General features: G+C 40.6%; 1 long non-coding RNA gene across 1 annotated transcript; it reads left to right on the top strand.

Annotated features, from left to right (window-relative positions):
• Positions 1 to 14,387: 14,387 nt before the first annotated feature.
• On the top strand, positions 14,388 to 15,581 carry LOC110891635. Its single transcript, XR_002565437.2, has 2 exons — positions 14,388 to 14,435; positions 15,370 to 15,581. It is a non-coding gene; the product is annotated as an uncharacterized LOC110891635 (long non-coding RNA).
• Positions 15,582 to 18,716: the final 3,135 nt, after the last annotated feature.

Genomic DNA, 18,716 nt, shown 5'->3' on the forward strand with positions numbered 1-18,716 from the left:
GTGGTGGTTTTTCCAATGGTGTTTACGTGAAGGTGGGTGTTTATTTGTAGGTCGTGATATCGGTGCTATGGGAGTTAAGGTGTTTGTTGCGGCTGGTGGCGACGATACAGAGGTGGTTGTAGGCGTGATGGTTGGAAGTTGGCGACGACACGAAGATGGTTGCAGGTGTGACGGTGGTGAGATACGGAGGTGGCTGGTGGTGTATGGTGGTGATGGTTTGTTGTAGCAGGTCATCTAAGGTGATAGATTTGGTTCGAAGGGTGGCATAGATGCGAGGTTATAGGTGTTGGGACTGGAGGTAGGTAATGATGACAATGGTGGTAAGACTATCTCCAATGGGCCCTTGGAGACCATGCTCTTGGAGGCCCTTGGATGCCCTTACCATTGGAGCTCATCTATTCTTAGAGGCCCTTTAGTGAGATGCCCTTGCACAAGGGCATGTGTTTGTCTTGGTTTATGTGATGAGCAGGGTCCAAAGTAAAAAAAGAAAAGTTTTATTGAAATATTGTGTGTAATGGTTAGTTGATGAGGTGGAAATTAAAGAAGGTAACGATATTTGTATGGTTGGAGATGAAATAGGGGTTTTTAAGGATTTGTAAGGATATTATGTGGCATATGACGTGACAGCTAAGGGCGCCTAAGGACGCCTTTAGCATTGGAGATAGTCTAAGTGGTGGTATTTTAGAAAGAGAGAATGAAGAAAAGAGAGAGGGGAGAGATGAGAGCGAACATGGGAGACAAGAGAGAATGTTAAGTAAAACGCAATTTGTGTACCTATGGGTAAAAATGTAATTTCACCTGCTTTTTAAAGATCAGCTAACAGGGAGATGACGAGATGGATGCAAAGAAACAAGTTTGTAAACCAAAGAGACTCAGACGACGAAAATCAAGTTTGAGGGGTGACTACTGACTAGTGATCCGGCCACCAAACCACAAGGAAAAAAATACACTTTACTCTACTCTTTTTATTTTGATTGGTTTTCGAAAAAGTTCTTGTAGTTATCATGAAATACATGAGTTTTCAAGACCCCCCACCACACACACATAAAAGGGTCCTCAACCATTGTTGATTTTTTTTCTAGTTTTGTTATTTATTTTTAACATACATAACTTTTTTATATGATATTATTAAAAAAAAAACTTGCATCATAAAATCGAGCATTTTATCCTTTTTAATTTGAGTATAGTCTTGCTATGCCTTTTTAAATCGACTTTTTAAAAAAGTCGATAAACTGTGTGTCTAACGTGCGTAATTATTAAATACGTTGCATAATTATCAGTATAGGTTGCATAACTATCTAATATTTATGCGTAATTTGGTGCGGACGAAGATATCCTTTGCCTAGTGACAAGTGCCGCTTTCTGATGCCTTCGTATACTTTATACAGTAACTCTCATATATATATGTACATATATACACACACACACGAGGGGTGTCTGCTCCATACGATGAGAAACACGACACACTAACACAGATACGTAAAGCACTTGAATATTTAATTGGTGAAGTATCGTACATATTCAAAAGTTTTAACAAAAGTTTAAAAATAAAGGAAAAACAAAATCATATAAAATAAAAACAACTAGTATTAAGTACCCCGCGTTGCGGCGGAGGCGTAAAACTTGACACGGGTTTTACGAATGTTTTTAACCTATTAATTTTTTTACTAATATTTTGTTTCGGTTTAACCCTATACTTCTTTTACTTAAAGATTATTTTTTACATGCATATTTTATGTACGGGTAGGTATAAATATGATTTGTTCTACATTCCGACGTAAACTTTATTTATAGACGAGTCAGGTCAAATAGAATACGTTTTCGTTTAAAAAAATCATTTTTACGTGCATATTTTTATGTACGTTTTGGTATAAATTCAAGTTTTTCTACGTTTCGACGTATATATAAATTTATAATTTTTCACTTTGCCTTTTTGTCTAAAGTATACAAAACACCATTAAAGCATGAAGTACAATCACATTAAGCCTACTTATGTTAAAATTAATAGTTATATTTTTGTCTAAATTGTACAAACATCATTCAAGCATCAAGTACAATCACATTAAGCCTACCTATGTTACAAATTAATAGTTATATAATAAATTTATAATTTTTCACTTTGCCTTTTTGTCTAAAGTATACAAAACACCATTAAAGCATGAAGTACAATCACATTAAGCCTACTTATGTTAAAATTAATAGTTATATTTTTGTCTAAATTGTACAAACATCATTCAAGCATCAAGTACAATCACATTAAGCCTACCTATGTTACAAATTAATAGTTATATAATATAATAGTTATATAATTTTAAGAATTGATTGTTTACATAATTCGATTTATAAAGGAATTTTATTACTAAATGTAATAACTACAAAACTAAAGCTGTTAGCTAACTAAGTAATTGACACATACGTGTAAAAGATAATTAAAATAGACAAATTCATAAAAGACTATTTTCCCCTTTAAACTTTTAAAAATAATGTAAGGATAAAATTTTGTCTCATCATATATTATATATAATAGAGTGTGTGTATATGTGTGTTTTATTAACTTATTCCGATGAAAAGCAATATTGGATTCCATTAAATGATAAAATAATAAAGGGGTGGCTATTGGATCTTAATATATCCATTTCAAAAAGCTACCTTGTATTTGGTGATTTTGTTTTCAAAACATTATAAAATTACCTTTATATATAAGGTTAGGTTTATTATAAACAATCTCCTTGATTATGAACACTAGTGAACTAATCCTAGTCTTTGATTATCAATATATAAGTGTATACACAAATGTAAATCAATGGCTAGGATTTGATGATGAAAATACATTATTGTATTTTACGATTCGATGATATAAATCAATGGCCATGATTTGTTCACTCAGTTTACAAGTACAATAGTGTTCATTCTAGAACCCTGTCAATATATATATATATATATATATATATATATATATATATAGTGTAAGTATCTATGGAAAACCCATTTAATCTAGAAAACTTAGGAAACCTGAATTGTGTGGTCAAGATTGATCCACATCATATCTTTAAACACATGTTTAAAGGGCAAATTAGTCATTTGTTCAAGCCATCATTTCACTCTCTCCCCCATCCCATCAAGTCATTTATTACCCATCATTTCATTCTCCCTCTTTCTTCTTTCTTCTTCTTTTAGAATTCAAAATATATTATTCTATCTCTTTCTTCTTCTTCTTCTTCTTCTGTAAATTCACCATCATCATCATCATTCATTCTATCTCTCTCTCCATGTTTCAAAATAAACACCAAGAACACACACAAGTGTGTGTGAGAGAGTTCAGGAGGTAGAGAGAGAGATTTAAGAGAGAGAAGAAGTCGACGATGGACGACGGACAAGCCGTCGTCTACAGCGGTGGAGGTTCTCCGACGAACCGTCGGTGCCGACGATGGTGTTACAGGCAACCGGAGTGGGGATTCTGATTACAAGCCTTCGTCTACAGCGATGGAGGTTCTCCGACGAACCGTCGGTGCCGACGACGGTGTTACAGGCAACCGGAGTGGGGATTCTGATTTTAGCTCAGTTCAGATTCGAGTCAGCCGCAGATCGGGACTCGGTTCAGGTTTCCGGTTAGTGATCCAGTCCAAGTATGGTTCAGTCTTTTTGGATTCTCTTGTTTTATTTTGGTTTGGATTCTCTGGTTTTATACTCGGTTAGGTGTCATTTGGTTTGGATTCTTTGGTTTTTTTTCAGTCTTTTTTAATTTGTGATTATTGTTTGTTTAGGACTGTTCAAATGTTATTTTTTCTCTGTTTAAGCGGTTTGGTTTGGCAATGTTGTTAGATTTAGTATTGAGATTGTGTTTTTAGTGTCGGATTAGCTGAATGTGGGCATTTTTTTGTTAAAATGTGAAGGCGTAGGGTGGAAAGGTGTGTGCAGAAAAAATGCAACGTCCTGAGTGCATCAGAGAGTGTGATTGTGTAGTTTCGGTGCAGAATACAGTTTCAGGTAACACTTTGTAGTGAGGGCGTTGCTTGACGAAAAGAAGATAGTTGTTGACGATTGTGTAGTTTCGGTGCAGAATACAGTTTCAGGTAACATGTGTTACCTATCTCGTACCTGTTTGTTGTGTTAAATAACTCCGAAAATATTACTTGTGTTGTTATGTATTTACTATGGCTATTGTATTTGCAAGAGTGAGGAGAATGACCAGGTCCGTGACGGGTAGGCTGGCTAATAAGCGAAAGCAGAACGATAAAGAAACAGAACGATAACGAAAGAAGGTAGATGTCACACCCCCAAAATCCCACCTGCGGAGTACTACCGCTTGGAGGCGTGACTGACCAGGATCCAGCCACCAATCATACTGAACAAGCATATAAACAGTTATAAAAGCTTAACCAATACGATTGGTGTTTCAAAACAAACAATTTAAGTTGCAAGCGGAAGCATAAGTTTAAAGTTATAACATAAGTTCAATGTTTTCAAATAAAACGTGACACGCAGCAATCCGTGTCCCACAACGACTCTCCTCCATGCAAGCTCCTGCTGAGTACCTATGGTCCTGCAAAGCATGTAGTAACGAGTCAACAACTAGTTGAGTGAGTTCACAGTGGGTGTTCGTTTTAGTTGTTTCGAAAACAGTTTCCTTTATCTGGCATCCTGCCGTGGGGGTTACCCCATAGTTTAAAAACGTGACTTGTTCATTCCCAGTTACTCCGGCACTCCAGCCGTGGGGGCTACCCCATGTTAGTTATCAGGCATTTCGGCCGTGGGGGCTACCCCATGCGTACACTAGACTCGTTACCATATCGACTGCTGACTGTAGTCATGTTTATGTGCCCTGAAAACATCAATGTCTATCATCATTGACGTGCCCCAGATCCATTAGTTCACGCCCGTCCTCTGCGGCACGGTGTGAGGTTTGTCAGACCTAAATAGCGCTATCTAACTAATGACCCGCTCACCATTGGCCCGGCGATTAGTCGATACAAAAAGGAGGGACTTCGTGATAGAGTTTTAGTCTAGTACGAGTTATCCGTCCATCCGGACGAGGAATCACATTCCTGAACCATAGCCGTCCTACCCAAGGAGGACGAGGAATCCACGTTCCTTAACCCCGTTCCCAACCCAGGGAATCCCATGTTTTGTAGAGGGTGTGAACTCACCTTGGTTTGCTCGGTAGTAACACAGAAAAGTTAATCAAGTTTGCAGGTAGTCAGTTAGGTCCTATCACAGATATTATTCGTATCAGATTCAAGCCAAGCAGTGCATGAATGTTCAACACGTATTGTTCACCGGTAATAATCATGGCAACAAGTTTAACAGTAACAGTTCATAGTTATCATTCAAACACAACCCAAAGTCTAAGTATAAAGCCCGAACAATTGGGCTCGTAGTAACAGGCCCAAACAACACACCAACAGTAGCACAGAAGTCCATAAGTCCGGCCCACTAAATTAGGCCCATAAGTGTGGTCTCGAGTCGCAACCGGACTCGCAAGCATGGTTTCGAGTCATGCTGTTTGTGCTGATCATAAATGGTTGCGAGTCGCAACCGGTGTCGCAACCATGGTTTCGGCTCGTCATGTTTTGGTCTCGAGTCGCAACGGGACTCGTAACCTGTGTCGCAACCTGTGGTCTCGGTTCATCATGCTGTGGTTGCGAGTCGTAACCAGGTGTTCTCGACTCGCAACTGGTGTCGCAACGTGGAGGTTTCGAGTCGCAACCAGGGGTCTCGACTCCCCAACAGTTGCTGATTCTGCGCAGATCGTACTATCCAATAGAATTCATGCAGAAATATGTACCAGCCACTAAACATGTTTTGTTGTCTAAAATTTACTCAAAATGGATCAAACAATGCAGATTTGAAATATTCAACACCCCTTCATTGCATATTCAAGTTGTTCTTCACATATTCAAAGCACATTCATCAAGTTCTTCAAATATTCATGACATAAACAATTCTCATACACCCATATTATGCATTTTCGGACAAGGGTTATAACACCAAACTAGATATCAATACTCATCTTGCTAGCAAAACATTCTTAACTAAGATTTGTCATTAACATAAGCTAGTCCGATTTCATGAACATTTACATCTTAATGGTTTAAGCTTCATTTGGACACAATATCATAACTCTACATGCCATATATCCGAAATGAAGACATGTTAACCGATTATCAACATTGTACATGCAATATCATCATTTGACAACAAGTAGCAAATCATTTCTCATGTGAAAACTTAGCAAGCAACATAATGTCATAACCATCCATCCAAACACCAAAAACTCAACATGAATCACTAATATTCATCAAGAAAACACTAACCGGTTGATGGATTTCAATGATGTGTGTGAGCTTCCAACCGATTGTGTGTGAGCCGGTTCCAAGAGTCCAATCCGAAAGTGAGTGTGCTTGTGTCTCTAGGGTTTTAGTGAGAGGGAAGTAGGAGAGTGTGTGAGAGTGAGTGTGTATGGTTGCCCAAAGAATGGCAAGGTTGGCTAGAGGTGTGGTATAAATACTAGTTCCCCCAAGGTGCACCCTAATGGGTTTATAAATCGGTTAAGGGGTGTCACGGCCCAAATGGCCCAACCGATTACTATTCACTCGAGACCACATGGTCTCGAGTCGGGTCTTTGTCGTCTCGAGTTGGGTTCTCGGCTCACGTATATACATGCAAATACAACACATAGTCACATAAAACTTCACATTTATTATTAAGTTAACAAGTTAACTAGTCACATAGCGTTCAAGCATGTTACATCAAGGCACAAGAAAGGTTCTAAGTTTCGAGTTGTCACATCATCCCCAAGTTGAAAGAAATTTCGTCCCGAAATTTGATGGCACTCACTGAGGAAGCTAGTTAAGTTGCATGGTTTTCCCGGTTATCCTGGGGTGTCACATCCACCCCCCGTTGATCTGGAATTTCGTCCCGAAATTCCGTAGCTTCAGCCTCAGTAGCGGTTGTACTGTTCTCAAACAGTTGGGGATACTTTTGTTTCATCCGATCTTCGCGCTCCCAGGTGAACTCTGGGCCGCGACGTGAGTTCCAACGAACTCGAACGAGAGGTATTCTAGTGCTTTTGAGGATCTTAACATCCCGGTCCGTGATTTCGACTGGTTCTTCGACGAATTTCAACTGTTCGTCGATCGTGAGTTCCTTCAGAGGAACTACGTGCGTCTCATCTGACAGACACTTCTTCAGATTCGACACATGGAAAACGTTGTGAACTGCACCGAGTTCCGCTGGTAAGTTCAGTCTGTAGGCCACCTTGCCTATTTTCTCAATGATTTCAAAAGGTCCAACGTATCGTGGGTTGAGTTTGCCTCGTTTACCAAAACGAACCACACCCTTCCAGGGTGAAACTTTGAGTAATACCCGCTCCCCAACCTGGAGCTCAAGTGGTTTCCTGCCCTTATCGGCGTAGGCCTTCTGACGGTCTCGAGCGGCTGCCATGCGCTGTCGTATTTGAGCAATCCGCTCAGTAGTGTCTACCACATGTTCTGGACCAGTGATTTGACTATCCCCCACCTCTGCCCAACAGAGAGGTGACCGGCATTTACGTCCGTACAATGCCTCAAACGGAGTAGCTTTAATGCTGGTGTGGTAGCTGTTATTATACGAGAATTCCACGAGTGGCAGATGCCTTTCCCAGCTGTTGCCAAAGTCGATTACACAAGCGCGAAGCATGTCTTCTAAGGTTTGAATAGTGCGCTCGGACTGCCCGTCCGTCTGTGGGTGATACGCTGTGCTCATATCTAGACGTGAGCCAAAAGATTTGTGCATTGCTTGCCACAGCTCCGAGGTAAAACGCGCGTCTCGATCCGAGATAATAGAAGTGGGCACCCCGTGCCTCGAAACAACTTCCTTGAGGTATATTTCTGCTAAAGTGGAGAATTTATCCGTCTCCTTAATTGCCAAAAAGTGTGCGGATTTTGTGAGTCGATCCACGATCACCCAGATAGTATCGTTTCCGCGCTGTGATCTAGGTAAGCCTGTAACGAAATCCATGGAAATTTGCTCCCATTTCCATTGTGGTATCTCTGGTTGTTGGAGTAGACCCGAGGGTTTCTGATATTCCGTCTTGACTCGCGCACAAGTCAAACACTTGCTGACGTAAGTTGCTATGTGGGCCTTCATGCTAGGCCACCAATACGTAGTTTTAATATCGTGGTACATCTTGTCCGAACCAGGGTGTACCGAGTAGCGAGATTTGTGTGCTTCATCCATCACAAGTTCTCGTAAGTCGCCATAGAGTGGGACCCAAATGCGTCCTGTTACATAATAAGCACCGTCTTCCTTCTGTTCTAAACGTTGTCTTGACCCGCGTAGGGCTTCAGCTCTAACGTTTTCTGGTTTCAGTGCTTCTATCTGAGCAGCTCGTATTTGCGAAGGTAGACTAGAATGGATCGTGAGTTGTAAAGCTCTTACGCGCTTAGGCGCGGTGTCCTTTCGACTTAGGGCGTCTGCCACAACATTGGCCTTGCCCGGGTGATACCTGATAGAGCACTCGTAATCATTTAGCAGCTCGACCCATCGTCGTTGCCGCATATTCAGTTCCTTCTGCTTGAATATGTGCTCTAGGCTCCTGTGGTCGGTGTAGATGGCGCACTTGGTTCCGTACAGGTAATGCCGCCATAACTTAAGTGCGAAAACAACAGCTCCCAGCTCTAAATCATGCGTAGTGTAGTTCTTCTCGTGAACTTTGAGTTGTCGTGAAGCGTAAGCTATGACTTTATCTCGTTGCATCAATACACAACCAAGACCTTGAATTGATGCATCACAATAAACCACAAAATCTTCTGTGCCCTCTGGCAATGAGAGGATAGGTGCACTACAAAGTCTATCCTTTAGATGTTGAAAGGCTGATTCTTATGCATTCCCCCAATGATAAGCAACGCCTTTCTGTGTTAGCGAAGTGAGTGGCTGCGCGATCTTAGAGAAATCCTTAATGAACCTTCTGTAATAACCTGCCAATCCCAAGAATTGGCGAATTTCCTTTGGTGTACGAGGTGCTGGCCAGTTCTTAATAGAGTCTACTTTGGATGGATCAACGTGAATCCCATCCTTGTTCACCACGTGGCCTAGGAAATGGACTTCACGAAGCCAGAAGTCGCATTTCGAGAACTTTGCATAAAGCTGTTCTGTTCGAAGGAGTTCCAAAATAAGCCGTAGATGCTGTTCGTGCTCCTCTTTACTCTTAGAATAGATCAGGATGTCGTCGATGAAGACTATAACAAACTTGTCCAGATAAGGCTTGCACACTCGATTCATCAAATCCATGAAAACTGCGGGTGCGTTTGTCAGCCCAAACGGCATGACCAAAAATTCATAGTGCCCATAACGGGTTCTAAAGGCTGTCTTAGAGACATCCTCTTCTCGAACTCTCAGCTGATGATATCCTGATCTCAGATCGATCTTTGAGTAGTAGCTCGACCCCTGCAACTGGTCGAACAAGTCGTCAATGCGCGGTAGAGGATAACGGTTCTTCACCGTCACCTTGTTGAGTTCACGATAGTCGATACACATTCTGAAGGTACCGTCCTTCTTTTTCACGAAAAGCACTGGGGCTCCCCAAGGCGATGAGCTAGGACGAATGAAACCCTTATCCAAGAGTTCTTGTAGTTGCATAGAGAGTTCTTCCAACTCTGATGGGGCTAAACGATAAGGTGCACGTGCTACAGGCGCAGCTCCAGGAGTTAGTTCAATCTGAAACTCGACTTGGCGATGGGGCGGAAGACCAGGTAATTCCTCAGGGAATACCTCAGGATAGTCACGTACAACTGGAAAATCTTCTAGCTTCTTCTCTTTCTTTGTGGTATCAGTAACTAGAGCCAAAATCGCAGTGTGGCCCTTCCGTAAGCACTTCTGGGCCTTAAGAAGAGAGATGATGTTCTCAACAGCACTTCTCTTGTCGCCACGAATCATGAGAGGTTCACTACCTAAACCAGGAATACGAACGATCTTCTCGTTGCAAAGAATCTCTGCTCGGTGTTGGGATAACCAATCCATCCCAATGACAACGTCGAAACTACCCAAGACGATAGGGATAAGGTCAATAGAGAAGGTCTGGTTAGCGAGAATAAGTTGGCAACCTTTGACTACGTGCGAGGCCTCCAAACTCTTACCATTTGCTAGCTCTACGGTGTGCTTGTCGCTCAGGGGTGTTGGAATACGCTTAAGCATTTTACTAACTTCTAGTGACACATAGCTAGTATCGGCACCCGAATCAAATAAGACTGTAACATAAAAGTCGTCGAGAAGGAACTTACCCGTCACCACGTTGGGATCATTCCTTGCTTCACCTTGACCAATCACGAACACTCGTCCCCTGGCACCATTGTTGTTGTTGTTGTTCCCATTGTTACCATTCCCCTGATTGTTGTTGTTGTTGTTCTGGTTCAGTTGGGGACAATCTTTCTTGAAGTGGCCTTCAGCTCCACACTGAAAGCATCCTTTGTTGTTACCCTGTTGCTGCCGCTGGTTCTGTTGAGGTTGCTGACGATTCTGATTGGCGGGATATGCGCTCCTGCAATCCTTGGCAACATGACCAGGCTTGTTGCACCGATGACAGTTGCCCCTGGTGCATGGCCCACTGTGGTGTAAGTTGCAACGATTGCATTTGGGGTGGTTCCCCTTGTACCCACCATGACTTTGACCACCAGACGATTGCTGACTGGGGCTCTTGTGGTCGTCCGTCTTTCTCTGCTGAGACTGAGATTGTACAGAAGTTGAACCCTTGCTTGAAGTTCCATCCCATTTCCGTTTGTCCCCACTAGAAGTACCAGAAGTAGTCGCTGCACCTATGCGCTTGGGTAACTTGTTCTGCTCCACCGCCTGATCAGTAAGACGGTGAGCCAATTGAACAACCTGCTGGATAGTAGTCAAGTTTGCTGAAGTCACATGGCTTTGGATCTCTGGCACCAAGCCCTTGAGATAGAGTTCAATTCGCTTATAGGGAGGGTCCACCATAGTAGGACACAACAAGGCAAGCTCATGCGATCTCTTAGTATACGCCTCAATCTCTGACCCCGTCATCTTGAGGTTGTAGAACTCATCCTCCAGCTTATGGATGTCATCGCGACTGCAGTATTCCTCCTTAACCATTTCCTTGAAAGTTTCCCATGGGGTGGCGTTGGCAGCAACCAACCCCATCATTTGCACTTGAGCATTCCACCACGTGAGGGCCAAACCCTCGAGAGTACCAGTAGCATACTTTACCCTGCGCGCTTCAGGGCATTCACACATTTCGAACACAGATTCCAGCTTCTCAAACCAATGTAGGAGACCTACTGCTCCTTCAGTTCCGCTAAAAGTAGTGGGTCGACAGTCCATAAAGGTCTTAAAAGTGCACACCGGTGCCTGAGCATATTGACCTAAGGTAGGTGAAAGAAAGACAGAGTTTAACACAAAGGTTGGTTCACGAGAGTAGGATCCAAATGATCCTAGGACAAATTCGGACTGCAGGATATACCTCCTGCGTGTGCAGCTGCGAGTGCTGCGGCAACTCGTTCGTTGATCAAAGCCGTCAACTGGGCTTGTGTCATGTTAACGCGTCCAGACATGATTCTTCATAACAAGAGTAATACGAGTGAGAGTGGTTCGCGAAGGTACGATGGTAGGACAGAGTAAGCACACACGTGTTCAAACAACAGTAGTTATACTAATCAAGCATACCATGAGCAATGTACTATGTATCTAACAAGTAGGCAATATACACATATCATATTACCTAGTATGTCGAGCCTTGCATGTGGAGTGGAGCGTCGTTGTGGACCGTTGAGCACTATACCGGTTATAGTCTGGTTTTAACAAAAACGTTTCTCCTTTATTAAAACCAAGTTCACTATAACCAATGGCTCTGATACCAATCTGTCACACCCCCAAAATCCCACCTGCGGAGTACTACCGCTTGGAGGCGTGACTGACCAGGATCCAGCCACCAATCATACTGAACAAGCATATAAACAGTTATAAAAGCTTAACCAATACGATTGGTGTTTCAAAACAAACAATTTAAGTTGCAAGCGGAAGCATAAGTTTAAAGTTATAACATAAGTTCAATGTTTTCAAATAAAACGTGACACGCAGCAATCCGTGTCCCACAACGACTCTCCTCCATGCAAGCTCCTGCTGAGTACCTATGGTCCTGCAAAGCATGTAGTAACGAGTCAACAACTAGTTGAGTGAGTTCACAGTGGGTGTTCGTTTTAGTTGTTTCGAAAACAGTTTCCTTTATCTGGCATCCTGCCGTGGGGGTTACCCCATAGTTTAAAAACGTGACTTGTTCATTCCCAGTTACTCCGGCACTCCAGCCGTGGGGGCTACCCCATGTTAGTTATCAGGCATTTCGGCCGTGGGGGCTACCCCATGCGTACACTAGACTCGTTACCATATCGACTGCTGACTGTAGTCATGTTTATGTGCCCTGAAAACATCAATGTCTATCATCATTGACGTGCCCCAGATCCATTAGTTCACGCCCGTCCTCTGCGGCACGGTGTGAGGTTTGTCAGACCTAAATAGCGCTATCTAACTAATGACCCGCTCGCCATTGGCCCGACGATTAGTCGATACAAAAAGGAGGGACTTCGTGATAGAGTTTTAGTCTAGTACGAGTTATCCGTCCATCCGGACGAGGAATCACATTCCTGAACCATAGCCGTCCTACCCAAGGAGGACGAGGAATCCACGTTCCTTAACCCCGTTCCCAACCCAGGGAATCCCATGCTTTGTAGAGGGTGTGAACTCACCTTGGTTTGCTCGGTAGTAACACAGAAAAGTTAATCAAGTTTGCAGGTAGTCAGTTAGGTCCTATCACATATATTATTCGTATCAGATTCAAGCCAAGCAGTGCATGAATGTTCAACACGTATTGTTCACCGGTAATAATCATGGCAACAAGTTTAACAGTAACAGTTCATAGTTATCATTCAAACACAACCCAAAGTCTAAGTATAAAGCCCGAACAATTGGGCTCGTAGTAACAGGCCCAAACAACACACCAACAGTAGCACAGAAGTCCATAAGTCCGGCCCACTAACTTAGGCCCATAAGTGTGGTCTCGAGTCGCAACCGGACTCGCAAGCATGGTTTCGAGTCATGCTGTTTGTGCTGATCATAAATGGTTGCGAGTCGCAACCGGTGTCGCAACCATGGTTTCGGCTCGTCATGTTTTAGTCTCGAGTCGCAACGGGACTCGTAACCTGTGTCGCAACCTGTGGTCTCGGTTCATCATGCTGTGGTTGCGAGTCGTAACCCGGTGTTCTCGACTCGCAACTGGTGTCGCAACGTGGAGGTTTCGAGTCGCAACCAGGGGTCTCGACTCCCCAACAGTTGCTGATTCTGCGCAGATCGTACTATCCAATAGAATTCATGCAGAAATATGTACCAGCCACTAAACATGTTTTGTTGTCTAAAATTTACTCAAAATGGATCAAACAATGCAGATTTGAAATATTCAACACCCCTTCATTGCATATTCAAGTTGTTCTTCACATATTCAAAGCACATTCATCAAGTTCTTCAAATATTCATGACATAAACAATTCTCATACACCCATATTATGCATTTTCGGACAAGGGTTATAACACCAAACTAGATATCAATACTCATCTTGCTAGCAAAACATTCTTAACTAAGATTTGTCATTAACATAAGCTAGTCCGATTTCATGAACATTTACATCTTAATGGTTTAAGCTTCATTTGGACACAATATCATAACTCTACATGCCATATATCCGAAATGAAGACATGTTAACCGATTATCAACATTGTACATGCAATATCATCATTTGACAACAAGTAGCAAATCATTTCTCATGTGAAAACTTAGCAAGCAACATAATGTCATAACCATCCATCCAAACACCAAAAACTCAACATGAATCACTAATATTCATCAAGAAAACACTAACCGGTTGATGGATTTCAATGATGTGTGTGAGCTTCCAACCGATTGTGTGTGAGCCGGTTCCAAGAGTCCAATCTGAAAGTGAGTGTGCTTGTGTCTCTAGGGTTTTAGTGAGAGGGAAGTAGGAGAGTGTGTGAGAGTGAGTGTGTATGGTTGCCCAAAGAATGGCAAGGTTGGCTAGAGGTGTGGTATAAATACTAGTTCCCCCAAGGTGCACCCTAATGGGTTTATAAATCGGTTAAGGGGTGTCACGGCCCAAATGGCCCAACCGATTACTATTCACTCGAGACCACATGGTCTCGAGTCGGGTCTTTGTCGTCTCGAGTTGGGTTCTCGGCTCACGTATATACATGCAAATACAACACATAGTCACATAAAACTTCACATTTATTATTAAGTTAACAAGTTAACTAGTCACATAGCGTTCAAGCATGTTACATCAAGGCACAAGAAAGGTTCTAAGTTTCGAGTTGTCACAGTAGATGGAGAAACCGATGAAGAATGGGAACAAGAAGTCGATGAAGGGCAAGTGGTGGGTACCTTTGATGTTGTACAGAAGTTACCCTCCAGTGTAACACATGTTACAAACATGTGTTACATATGTTCAACCTCTTTGTTACAAAAAATCGGGGCTGCACATATGTAACACGTGTTACAACAGGTTTTTACCTACTTGCACGTCTCTATTACAAATGGATGAAAACAGTTTTTTTAAAACATCCACGGTGTAACACTTGTTTATTTGAAAGTTCTTAAAACAACCGTTGTAACACGTGTTACATCTTTTTACTCAGCTGTGCATTTTCCTTTTTATAATCCCATCCTCAACATAAAGATACATCCAATGTAACACGTGTTACAAAAGAAAATTACCTACTTACACATCTCTATTACGTTGATTTAAACAGTTATTTAAAAACATCCACTTTGCAACACTTGTTTATTTGAAAGTTCTTAAAACAACCGTTGTAACACGTGTTACAACTTTTTTAGTGTTGTGCATTTTCCTTTTATAATCCCATCTTCAGCTTGAAGATACATCCAATGCAACACGTGTTAGGTTTTTTTCGTGTTACAAAAGGTTTTTACTTAGTGTAATAGTAAGTTTAAATGTTAAAACGTTTTTTTAAGATTGGTTGTTAAATGTTAAAATGTATAAACTTCATAATTTATTCGGAATATCTCGTTTATTTTACAAATAAAAAGTCGTGTTTTTTTGGTGGGATAATTAGCTACATATGCAGTAAACGTTACCCAAGTTACTTGTAGTTACCCCAACCCTTTTTTGGACACAAAGGGGGGTTGCACATATGTAACACATGTTTGTAACATGTGTTACACTAGAGAGGTAACACATGTTTAGCCACGTTACACATGTTACATAGGAGATTAATAAGTTTTAACTATAGAAACTAATATTGATGTACTTATTTTGTTCACAGGTGAAAAAATGTTTTGTGTTCAAGATGAAGATGGTTATCAAGAAGCGAAGCCCGCCGAAGGATTACAACGCATCATCAGGTTTTCGTGGTGACGATGGTGTGTTTTTTGGTTGGCTGCTATGTGTTGTGAAGATGGATGTTGTTGTGAAGACCATTTTTTAGAAGCATTACAACTATTGATATAAAATTCATTTTTATTTTCATTTTCATTGTTAGTATGCCCATTTTTGGATGAATACGGATGTTGATGTGACGGCAATTTTTTTTGGGATGCAACAACTATATGTAACATGTGTAACCTTGACGTTGTAACACATGTAACACCTATATGTAACATGTGTAAGATGGCTATACATGTGTTACATTTGTTGCCCCATAGTGTAACATATGTTACATATGTCAGTCCCTTTGGTGTCAATTTAAACTTAGTAAAATTACATATGTAACAACATTACGTCATCCAAAATGCCATATCAATGAACAAACAAGTAATATATGTAACTATAAGTATATGAGACTAGCGTAACGAATTAAAGGGACAAACGATACACTTCATGTTACATATGTACCTAGAGTTGTTATTAACAATGTTATTAGTAGATAAAAAAACTGCATTAACATATATTTTTTACATTGAACCCAGCTTATTGGTCATAAGTCTTATACATGGCAAGAAGTTCTTTCAGTGTGACATATGATTTAACATTAATAGGATGATATTGCTCGTTGACATTCGGTGTCCACAATTTAGTGCCATTAGAAGACTCGTAAAGATGGTAATGTGGAGTATGTTCTAGATCATCTGTGGACATAGGGATGGATGTTAGTATAAGTTTACGTGCGTTATGAACGTTGTAATACGTTTAGCACCCTAGGGTAACAAAAAAAAGATCACACGTGACACTTGTCGCCATGTTACACATGTTAATTGTGTGTGCACATGTAACATCTTATCTACAACGTTTGTAACATCCTTAAAAGTTGTGTTCCTACTATGCTTTATATTTTTTAAGTACTTATAGGTAAACATGTTTTTTAAGATACAACATGTAACATGTGTTACACCGAAATGTTACACAAGTGTTTCCAGTTTACACATGTTACGTCTTGTGTAACTCTGCTTTATATTTTGTAAGTGTTTCCAGTTTCCAGTTTAAACATTTTTTAAAGATACAACCTGTAACATGTAAGTATTTATAGGTAAACATGTTTTAAAGATACAACCGTATCACCTTACAAGTTATATGTTTTGCTGACAAACGCCATGTCACACATGTTACACACTATAGAGTGAAACAACATTATTGAACGCTGCTACACATTTCCCCTTCTGTCATAACATGTGCAACCTTTTTGGGGGTTTCGATGTTGTAGGTTTATACAGACTTAAATATATACAAATGATCAAAAAATGATCATACATGTGCTACCCTCTAGTGTAACATAAGTTACAAACATGTCTTACATATGTGCAGCCCCGATTTTTGGTAACAAAGGGGTTGAACATATGTAACACATGTTTGTAACATGTGTTACACTAGAGGGTAACTTCTGTACAACGTCAAATGTACCCACCACCTGCCCTTCATCGACTTCTTGTTCCCCTTCTTCATCGGTTTCTCCATCTTCCTGCCAGGATCCCTTCTCGTTTGGCTGCAACTGCTATGGTCAAGTCATAATAACACAAGTTACAGTCCAGTATTTTTAATTTACTAATTAAAAAACAATAGTAGTAACATCACTAACACTAGTTACCTTCTACCCAATTATGCCCTGAACTTGAAGACTCCCCAAATTTTGAGTTTTTATCTGCATCATTTCACACATAAAAAAAACTAAGCAAAACCACCCAAAAAAAGGTTACATATGTAAACAGTTACCATACACTTCAAACAACTACTATCCGGTAGAACCAACTCCCTCGCTGCAAGCACTAAACAAACATGTAACATATGTTAGCACAACCTTTCGTATTTGTTTGACGTCGTATAGCTTTTGTTTTTGTTTTCTAGACTGGACAGTTGTACTCCCCACAACAATTGTTTTAGATGTGTTACCCTTAAGTGTAACACACGTTACAAACATGTGTTACATATGTGTAGCCCCTTTTTGTGTCCAAGAAAGGGCTGGTTTTAACATAGGTAACACGTGTAACATTATTACAACATATGTAGCTAATTATGCTAGCAAGACATTTCAACTAACAACCCATTTAAAATAAATTTCAACCCATTTAAAATTACATTTCAACATTTCAACTTGTAAGCTAAGAACAACTGATAATATAAAAAAAATAAAAATGATTTTAATACAAAAATAAAAACCTGTAAACTACATAAACATTTACCCATTAGTAGACCATTTTGTGCACACAAAAACATATTAACAACAGCCTTAACAAAAAAAGGTTACTAAGTAAAACCTCTAGTGTAACACACGTTACAAACATGTGTTACATATGTGTAGCTCCTTTTGTGTCCAAGAAAGGGCTGATTTTAACATAAGTAACATGTGTAACATTGTTACAACATATGTAGCTGCAAAAAGAACTACTTTTTATATATAAAATGAACGAGATCATTACTACATAAACATGATTTTAATACAAAAAACAAAAACCTGTAACTACTAAACATTTACCATTACTAGACCACTTTGAGCACACAAAAACATATTAACAACAACCTTAACAAAAAAAAATCAAGGTAAATTAGTTCAAACCTGCTTCTCTCTCACACACTTGTGTGTGTGTTCTTGGTGTTCGAGAACACGATGAAGATTGTTGTCTCTCTATCTAAAATCAAGGTAAATTAGGTTCAAACATGCTTCTCTCTCACATACTTGTGCGTGTGTTCTTGGTGTTCGAGATGAACACGATGAAGATTGTTGTTCCTCTCTCTAAATCTGCTTCTCTCTCATGTTCATCTTCAAATCTGCTTCTCTCTCATGTTCATCTTCAAATCTGCTTCTGCACTTCCTTCTTGTTTTCTTCCATTTTCCGGTGACTTTTACCGGATGATAACAACTGAAATGTTGCTCTCATATCTAGGGATTTCGATTCACCGTCGCACCTTGTTTTTATCTTGTTTCGCGATTCACCGTAGCACCTTTTTCTTCTTCTCCGGCGAGACTTCTTCTTCTCCGGCGAATGGATGACGATGATGATGATGATGGTGGTGACTTCTTCTTCTCCGGCGAGACTTCTTCTTCTCGGCGAGACTTCTCTCTTAAATCTCTCTCTCTACCTCCTGAACTCTCACACACACACTTGTATGTGTTCTTGGTGTTTATTTTGAAACATGGAGAGAGAGAGAGAGAATGGATGATGATGATGATGATGGTGAATTTACAGAAGAAGAAGAATGAAGAGA

This window comes from Helianthus annuus, chromosome 11 (genome assembly GCF_002127325.2).
Source record: "Helianthus annuus cultivar XRQ/B chromosome 11, HanXRQr2.0-SUNRISE, whole genome shotgun sequence".
NCBI classification, from domain to species: domain Eukaryota; kingdom Viridiplantae; phylum Streptophyta; class Magnoliopsida; order Asterales; family Asteraceae; genus Helianthus; species Helianthus annuus.